The sequence below is a fragment of the Anomaloglossus baeobatrachus genome, chromosome 6, assembly GCF_048569485.1.
Source record: "Anomaloglossus baeobatrachus isolate aAnoBae1 chromosome 6, aAnoBae1.hap1, whole genome shotgun sequence".
NCBI lineage: Eukaryota > Metazoa > Chordata > Amphibia > Anura > Aromobatidae > Anomaloglossus > Anomaloglossus baeobatrachus.
In genome coordinates this window covers 467,019,673-467,029,467 of record NC_134358.1, presented here as the reverse complement: position 1 = coordinate 467,029,467, position 9,795 = coordinate 467,019,673, and positions in this window count along the sequence as shown.

Here is a 9,795-nt window from a genome sequence, read left to right as displayed (position 1 = left end):
AAACTCACAATCCTCAGCTGAGTGTTGGAGATGTAGAGGGGCAGCAGGAACTCTGGTACATATTTGGTGGGAATGTCCTACAATATACTACTTTTGGCAACAATTCAATCACTAATATCATCTATTATAGGATCTGGGTTTCCGTGGGGTCCAGAAATAGCGATACTGTCCTTGGGGCTTGATAGAGTATCAACGGGCGATGCAGTGCTTATAACCCATATTTTAACAATAGTAAGAGCAGGAGTAGCAGCTAAGTGAAAAAGCGTGGAAACTCCCTCGCTGGGTAAAATTCACTCCAAAATCCATCAAAATTGTGTATGGAACATATGGTGGCAGGCAGATTGGGAACTTTGGAACAATTTGAAGTTAACTTAGGACAGTGGATGGCATATTCTGGGTATTCCTGTAAGTGATAAGTAAGGTAAACAAACCCTGGGCATGGAGTGGGGCGGTAGTGAGTGTATATACCGTATAGATAGTAAGATGATATGTTTGTTTTATGTTTGATTGTTATTTTTCTTCTTTCTTCTCTTTTTGATAATTTGGATAATTGGTAAAACAGATTACGGTAGTTGGTCAATCAAGCCATGGGACCTATCGTGCTAGTTGTAAAGGCATTGGGGGTTGCTGAATACATGTCTATACTGAATAGCACTAGAACCATTTGTAGTGAATGTATTTAACCCCTTAGTGACGGAGCTAATTTCACCTTAATGACCAGACCAAATTTTGCAATTCTGACCAGTGTCACTTCATGAGGTTATAACTCTGGAACGCTGCAACAGATCCCAGTGATTCTGAGATTGTTTTTTCGTTACATATTGGACTTCATGTTAATACCAAATTTAGGACAATATTTTTGCAATTTATTTATGAAAAAATGAATTTTGGCAAAAAAATTTAAAATTCAGCAATTTTCAACTTTTGAATTTTTATACCGTTAAACCAGAGAGTTCTGTGACAGAAAATAGTTAATAAATATCATTTCCACATGTCTACTTTTCATAAGCACAATTTTGGAAACAACGTTTTTTTTTGTCAGGAAGTTAGAAGAGTTCACAGTTTATCAGCGATTTCTCATTTTTACATCAAAATTTGCAAAACAATTTTTTTAGGGACCACATCATATTTGAAGTGACTTTGATGGCCTAGATGACAGAAAATACCCAAAAGTGACACCATTGTAAAAACTGCACCCCCACCCAAAGTACTCAAAACCACATTCAAGAAGTTTATTAACCCTTCAGGTGCTTCACATGAACAAAAGCAATGTGGAATGAAAAAAAGCAAAAAATAAAATTTTACCTAAAAATGTTGCTCTAACCCACATTTATTCACTTTTAGAAGAAATAACACAACAAATGGACCCCAAAACTTGTTACCCCACTTTCTTATGAACGCGCCGATACCCCACATGTGGTCAGAAACCTCTGTTTGGACAAATGGAGGGCTCGGAACAGAAGGAGCAATATTTGGCTGAAATAGATGCGGGCACCATGTTGCATCCATTTTGGAAACTAGACCCCTCAAGGCTTCTATCTAGGGGTTTAGTGAGCATTTTGGACCCACAGGTACTTCACAGATTTTGATAATGTTACGTTGTCATATTGAAAATTTTAATAATTTTCTCAAAAATGTTGCTGAAGCATCAATGTTCTCACTTTTTCAAGAGGTAATTCCAAAGATTTTACCTCAACATTTGTTACCCACTTTCTTATGAGCGCGGTGATACCTCACATGTGGTCTGAAACCTTTGTTTGGACAAATGGGAGGGCTTGGAACGGAAGGAGCAATATTTGAATTTTGGAAAGGAAATTTGGCTGAAAAAGATTGCAGGCACCATGTTGCATTTGGAGGTCCCCTAAGGTACCTAAACAGCAGAAACCCCCCACAAGTGACCCCATTTTGGAAACTAGGCCCCTCAAGGAATTTATCTAGATGTTTTGGTGAGTATCCTGAACCCCCAGGTGCTTCACAGAATTTTATAACGTTGAGCCATGAAAATAAAAAAATGAAATTTTACCACAAAATTGTTACTTCAACCAGGTAGCTTTTTTTTTTCACAAGGGTAACAGTAAAAAAATCAACATGAAATTTATTGTGCAATTTCTCCTGAGTTTGGCGATACCTTATATGTGGTGGAAATCAACTGTTTGGGCGCATGACAGGGCTCGGAAGGGAAGGAGTGCCATTTGACTGCAAAATTGGCTGGAATCAATAGCCGACGCCATGTTGCATTAGGAGAGCCCCTGAGGTGCCTAAACAGTGAATCTCCTCAACATGTGGCCACATTTTGGAAAATAGACCCCTCAAGGAATTTATCTAGATGTTTGGTGAGTACCCTGAACCCTCAGGTGCTTCACAGAAGTTTATAATGTTGAGCTGTGAAAATAAAAAAAAATACATTTTTACCACAAAATTGTTATTTGAACCAGGTAGCTTCTTTTTTTTTTACAAGTGTAAAAGGAAAAAATTCAGGATAAAATTTATTGTGCAATTTCTCCTGAGTTTGGCGATACCTTATCGTATGTGGTGGAAATCAAGTGTTTGAGCACACAACAGGGCTCGGAAGGGGAGGAGTGCCATTTGACTGCACAATTGGCTGGAATCATTAGCGGACGCTATGTCGCATTTGGAAAGCACCTAAGGTACCTAAACAGTGGAGGTCCCCCACAATTGACCCCATTCTGGAAACAAGACACCTCAAGGCTTTTATCTAGGTGTATAGTGAGCATTTTGAATCCACGAGTACTTCACAGAATTTCATAAGCTTAGATCGCCATATTGAAAATTTTCATTTTTTCACAAAAATGTTTCTTTAGCATCAAATTTCTTTGTCAAGAGGCAAAAACAAAAAGAGGACCCCACAGGTTGTTATCCAATGTCTTATGAGCGCAGGGATACCCCACATGTGGCCAAAAACCTCTGTTTGGATAAATGGGAGGGCTTGGAATGGAAGGAGCACCATTTGAATTTTGGAAAAGTTTAAATAAATTGCGGGCACCATGTCACATTTGCAGGGCCCCTTTGGTACCTGTACAGCAGAAATCCCCCACAAGTGACCCCATTTTGGGAAACTGAAGGGGGGGAACCCCTCAAGGATTTTTATTCAGGAGTATAGTAAGCATTTTGAATCCACAGGTACTTCACATAAATGTTGCTGTAGCAGCAAATTTCTCACTTTTAGGCTATGTGGCCATTATCCAGAGACACATCGTCTAGTACACAGTGTCAGCCTTCCTGCAGAGAAGTGAGTTGTCCACGGGAGAACGCAGCTGCCCATGCCCACAATTTGGGTTCAGGCTGCTGTGGACTTTAGTTCTATTCTACCTGCAGAGAGCACTCTTGTCTCCGCAGCATAAATTGACATGCTGAGGCTCGGAAGCTGCACCACAAGTCGGTTTATGCTGCGGAGAAAAGAAGCACAGTGGGCATGGGATTTCTAAAAATCCTTCTGTGCACAACACAGCGTTATGGATGCAGGAAAAAAACTCTGCGCCCAAAACGTTGCAAATCCTGATTGTGGGCCCACAGCCTAAAATGCTACAATGGATGAATGTGCAAAAACACTGTGGAAAAGGAGCGCAATAGGGTCTTACCCGACAAACAAATGGGGTATGATTCACAGAGGTTACTCACCAAGTGTAGTTGTGAAAGTCACAACCACTATGCAGGCATATGGATTGGGTCAAAGGCAGCAGTCATCCCAGTGATGAATAGTATAGATGAAGAGATGGATGTTTAAAAACCGCGCCAAAGACCACTAGTGCAGGAGATGGATTTAACGTGACTTTATTCCATATTCAGGTCTACGCGTTTCAGGAGCGTCCGCTCCCTTCCTCAGGACAATACAGGCACAAGCAACATCAAAATCAGCAGTCAAAGAATGAACCGAAAACTTTATACCTTCCGGTGTGACGTCATTAGTACGCCCCACTTGACCCAGAAAAGAAAAAAAATCGGCGGGAATTGCATACATTCATTGAATAAAACAGTAACATGATTTCAATGCAAAAAACGCTTTTCCTTGTCACAAACATATCTATTAAAATTGTCATTAAAAAACCAGATGAAATAAAAAAAAGGAAAAGGAAAGGAAATTGGAGTCCCGTGTATTTGTGACAGTGAAAAAATAATATATAATTGTATACTTGTGTGTGGAGAACAGACCAAGCAATGAATCAGAAGAGAACCTGCAAGACATCGGATTCATATGTGTGAAGAATGTGACAGGGGATTAGACCATTAAACCATACCGAACAGGTAGCGGTATATATAAAGAAACCCGCTCCTGCGACACCAAACATCAAAAATGAGTGCTATATACATCCTTCATAGAGTACAAGAAGTAGAGAACTGCACTTCTCAGAGCGGGTGAGGTCGTGAAAGTTCAGACCGTGGGAAAAAAACTTATACGCATGCGGGAAAAAGGTAAGAAGCAAGATAGAATTGTGAGGTCGAGAAAGTTCAAAGCGTGGGAAAAACACAGCTGCGCATGCGGAAGGAAATGAAAGGATTTACCAGTGATAGATATACAAAGGGAAATATTACTGAATAAGAAAAAATGTGCGAAAAAATCAGGAAAACAATAAATATATATCAGAAACCAAAACTCACATTGAATTATAGAGAATAAAAAATGATAATTACAAATATATATAATATTAATATCTAATAAATAATTCTTGTGATCATTAAAATTACACAATCTACATAAAAATAACCAAAACAATAACCAATAGTAATTTAATACAATGCTAAAATATGAGGTAAGACCTGAAGATGAACTATAAAAATGCAACAAACAGTATTTAAAACCAACAATTAAAACTGCACGTTAATCAATTTTCATAATACCCTAATGTATAAGCCTAACCGATAACGGATATATAAAAAAAAAAAAATTATAATAAAATAAATAATTGTTAATACGTATAAGGATATCTATATATATATGATGTGTAGCACAATTTAAAAGGAATATAAACATATATATATAGATATATATATAAACACATATATATGAAAATTAAAAATACATTTTTATAAAATCAAACAGGCAAGAACCCCTAGTGAAAAAGATCAGTTACCTCATTCAACCCCGACGGTTTAAGGGTGTTTAACTTATAGATCCAATACGTTTCCTTTTTATTAAGTAATTCATTCCGATTCGGGGTATGTAGAGGTATCTGCTCAATAGGAGTAACTTTAAGACAAAATTTTTTATCATGAACCATGGTCATATGCCTGGATAGACCATGGAACATAAACCCAATTTTTACATTGTGCCTATGTGAATTCATTCGATTATGCAGGGCTTGCGTGGTCCTGCCCACATAACGCATATCACAGTCACACTCAATAAGGTAAACAACAAATTCGGATTGACAAGTGAGATGACTCTTAATAGTGAACTCAGTGCCTCCTGGATACAAACCAAAAACCTCCCTTCTATGCTGTATGGATCTGCAACAAAGGCAGTTTTTCATACCGCATCTAAAAACTCCAACAGGTTTATCAATTAAAGGTATATGTGAAAAGTTCCTCAATCTACTAGGGGCTAACTGGTTTTTTAGACTAGAAGCCCTCCTAAAAGTGATCCCAGGTTTCTTTGGAAGAACCTCCTTCATGTTACTGTTTTATTCAATGAATGTATGCAATTCCCGCCGATTTTTTTCTTTTCTGGGTCAAGTGGGCGTACTAATGACGTCACACCGGAAGGTATAAAGTTTTCGGTTCATTCTTTGACTGCTGATTTTGATGTTGCTTGTGCCTGTATTGTCCTGAGGAAGGGAGCGGACGCTCCTGAAACGCGTAGACCTGAATATGGAATAAAGTCACGTTAAATCCATCTCCTGCACTAGTGGTCTTTGGCGCGGTTTTTAAACATCCATCTCTTCATCTATACTATTCATCACTGGGATGACTGCTGCCTTTGACCCAATCCATATGCCTGCATAGTGGTTGTGACTTTCACAACTACACTTGGTGAGTAACCTCTGTGAATCATACCCCATTTGTTTGTCGGGTAAGACCCTATTGCGCTCCTTTTCCACAGTGTTTTGCACGTGTTTCTTGGATCTGGCGTGACCAGTTTCTTCTGTGTGTGGATTCAGCAGCAGAGGGTCGTTTTTTCACCTAAGATGGAATATTTTAACAACCGACTTTCCTCCAGAGAAAAATTGATCCTACAAACAGTAGGTGCACCCGTGGTTCGGAGAACCAATTGGGATCTTGATTTACCGAATATATATTCTGAGGAGGACACTGCATGCATGATAAAATTGTTTCATCGATTGGAAGATTTATTGAAAGAGGAACTTAGATTTGGTTTGGATGCCAGATTCCTCATGATTTATATGGAGGAGAAACTGTGCCCTAGGGGCTTAAGAATTAAACATGACTCTCCTTTTCCGTCTGATTTGGTTTTCACGGCAGAATGGGATGGTATTCTTTCTAATTGTATGCAGAGCATGTTACAGTGCTTACACAAGAAAAGAATTACTATTGCGGATGAAGCAACTAATAATATTAATGATTTGTATAAAGAGTTGAACAAATTTGATTTACATCCGGAATATAAAATCCATAATTCTGATATTAATACCAGGTTAATCCAATTAGAACAGGACACTATATTCCGTAAATCTAAAAAATTACAACGGGATAGACAAGATATGGTTACTGACAAAAAAAGTTCAGAACCTTCTGATAAGGTAATACAAAGGACGTCTTTTAATCATAGACCTAGACTTAATAGCCAGCACAGGAATTTTTTTAATAGCAAATTCCATAGGAAAAATTCTAATGTGTCTACCAGAAATAATAGCATTGGTATTGGTGATGAGGGTCAGACAAACTGTCCTCCCCACCCCAATCCCACGGGTTGTCTTAATTCTGAATCCCCCCTACCTACCACAACGGATGAGGTTTTCACTGTAATCCCTGGCAGTGATCCCATTATTATCCCTAGTCCCAAACAGATCACATCAGCTCGAGTAGACCCTGTTTCCTCTGTAGTTTCTGATAATAACCCCAGAGATTTCACGGAGACTAGGAAACAATTGGAAGCCCTCAGGTTACAAATAGAGAGAATACGGAAAAATAGAGATTTAGAAGCAGAACGTGAAAAAGCTAATACATCAGTCACTGAAGAAGACACGATTGATAAAGATGTATTGGACTTATTGGATTTGTCAATACATGATGAATACATCCCACTACCTCCCGATCAGGGTCCGCTGGAGATGCCCACTTTAGTGGTATCCACGGCCACAATTGTTGATGACTCTACAAAAGGTATTGTCACTATTGACAATACTCGTGAGGGGGACAAATGCGTTCCTTTTTTACCGGGGGCCAGGAGTTTCCAACCTCAGATTTTACACTTCCTTACACCGCGAGTGGGAAAAAGAAAAAACATTACCGAGGAACCAGGGCTGGCCTTAGGGTCAAACAAAAAAGAGAGAAGAGGTCCACAATAGACCCCACTAACAAGGGCATTTTTAATTTGTCCAGTCATATCCTAACAAAAGGAGAATTGGATGTATTGGGTAAGGGACTGTCCTTTTGCCCGACAAAAAATTCAAATGATTTTGAGATATATATTGATCTACAAAAATTTATTAGAAAATTGACTCTCACTCGCCATTTTCAAATTAATAAGTACAATCCACAGGTGATGGCCTCACCTGTGGATGAATTCTTCCACACTGACTGCAAGGTTAAATCTAACTTTTATCCCCTTCAGAGTAAGGGACACCATATAAAAACGTATTATGATTTAGTCCTTGAAGATTTCAAGAAACTTGCGCTTAATAAAGCACCTTTTAAGTCTAATTTGAATAAGGAGGAGAGGGCGGCCCTCTTAGGTCTAAAAAATAACTCATCCATAATCATTAGAAATGCAGATAAGGGGGGGGGTATAGTCATACAAAATAAAGAGACATATTTGTCTGAGGCACTGAGGAATCTTTCAAACCCTGCTCATTACGAAGTGGTGGAGATGACTCAGTATAATCTTTCCCTTAAAAAGTATTATACCATGATAAAAGATGCAACACAGAGAGGGATACTCAATAAAGATGAAATAAAATTCCTGGAGGTTAAAGATCCCAAGATAGCATTTTATTACCATCTACCTAAAATACACAAATCTCTTGATAATCCTCCGGGGAGACCTATTATTTCGGGTATTGGTTCACTAACCGAGAACCTAGCGGCTTACATAGACCAGATAATGGGTATACATGTGGTCAGATTAAAAAGTTTTTTGCGTGATTCCACCCACCTTATTAATATTAAGGATATTGAATGGAAGGAGTCTTTTCGGTTTGTTTCAATGGATATTGCGGCATTATACACAAACATATTACATGATTTGGGCCTCGAGGTATTTCAGCAATTTCTGGAGGTTGATGATCGCCTACCAGAGGTGCAAAAAAACTTCATTTTAGAGGGCATGGAGTTTATTTTGGTGAATAATTTTTTTACCTTCCAGGATGTATTGTATCGCCAGCGACGTGGGGTGGCGATGGGTTCGAAGGTGGCACCCACGTTCGCTAATTTATTCATGGGATTATTTGAGTTGCAGTATATATATTCTTCAACATTTTTTAAACATATTATCATCTATAAAAGATATATTGATGATTTATTCATGATTTGGGATGACTCAGAAAATAGTTTAACCCCTTTTCTGGAACATATAAAGAATAATAATTGGGGTCTCACGTTTTCACCCACAGTGGACGAAAAAACTATAGATTTTTTGGACCTCACTATTAAGCATGAGGAGGGTACTATTGTGACCAAAACGTTCTTCAAAAAGGTGGATAGCAATGGGTATATTGATTTCACTAGTGATCACTATTGTAAGTGGCTGTTAAATGTGCCCAGAAATCAATATCAGAGGATACGCAGGAATTGTACCCTTAATAAAGATTTTATTGAACAGGCAGGGGTCCTAAAGGACAGATTTTTAAATAAAAAATATCCACATTCTGTGATCAAAAGAGCATATAAAGAGAACTTAAAATCCCAACAGGTGGAACTAATTAAAGGTAAAAAGAACGAATCTATGATAAAAAATAGCATTAAGAATGAGTCAAATTTTTCTCTAAATTTCTTGACGACTTATAGTAGGGATAATGTTGCCATAAAAAATGTAATTCAAGGGCACTGGAACATTCTTCTTAATGATCCTTTTTGAAGGAGGTTCTTCCAAAGAAACCTGGGATCACTTTTAGGAGGGCTTCTAGTCTAAAAAACCAGTTAGCCCCTAATAGATTGAGGAACTTTTCACATATACCTTTAATTGATAAACCTGTTGGAGTTTTTAGATGCGGTATGAAAAACTGCCTTTGTTGCAGATCCATACAGCATAGAAGGGAGGTTTTTGGTTTGTATCCAGGAGGCACTGAGTTCACTATTAAGAGTCATCTCACTTGTCAATCCGAATTTGTTGTTTACCTTATTGAGTGTGACTGTGATATGCGTTATGTGGGCAGGACCACGCAAGCCCTGCATAATCGAATGAATTCACATAGGCACAATGTAAAAATTGGGTTTATGTTCCATGGTCTATCCAGGCATATGACCATGGTTCATGATAAAAAATTTGTCTTAAAGTTACTCCTATTGAGCAGATACCTCTACATACCCCGAATCGGAATGAATTACTTAATAAAAAGGAAACGTATTGGATCTATAAGTTAAACACCCTTAAACCGTCGGGGTTGAATGAGGTAACTGATCTTTTTCACTAGGGGTTCTTGCCTGTTTGATTTTATAAAA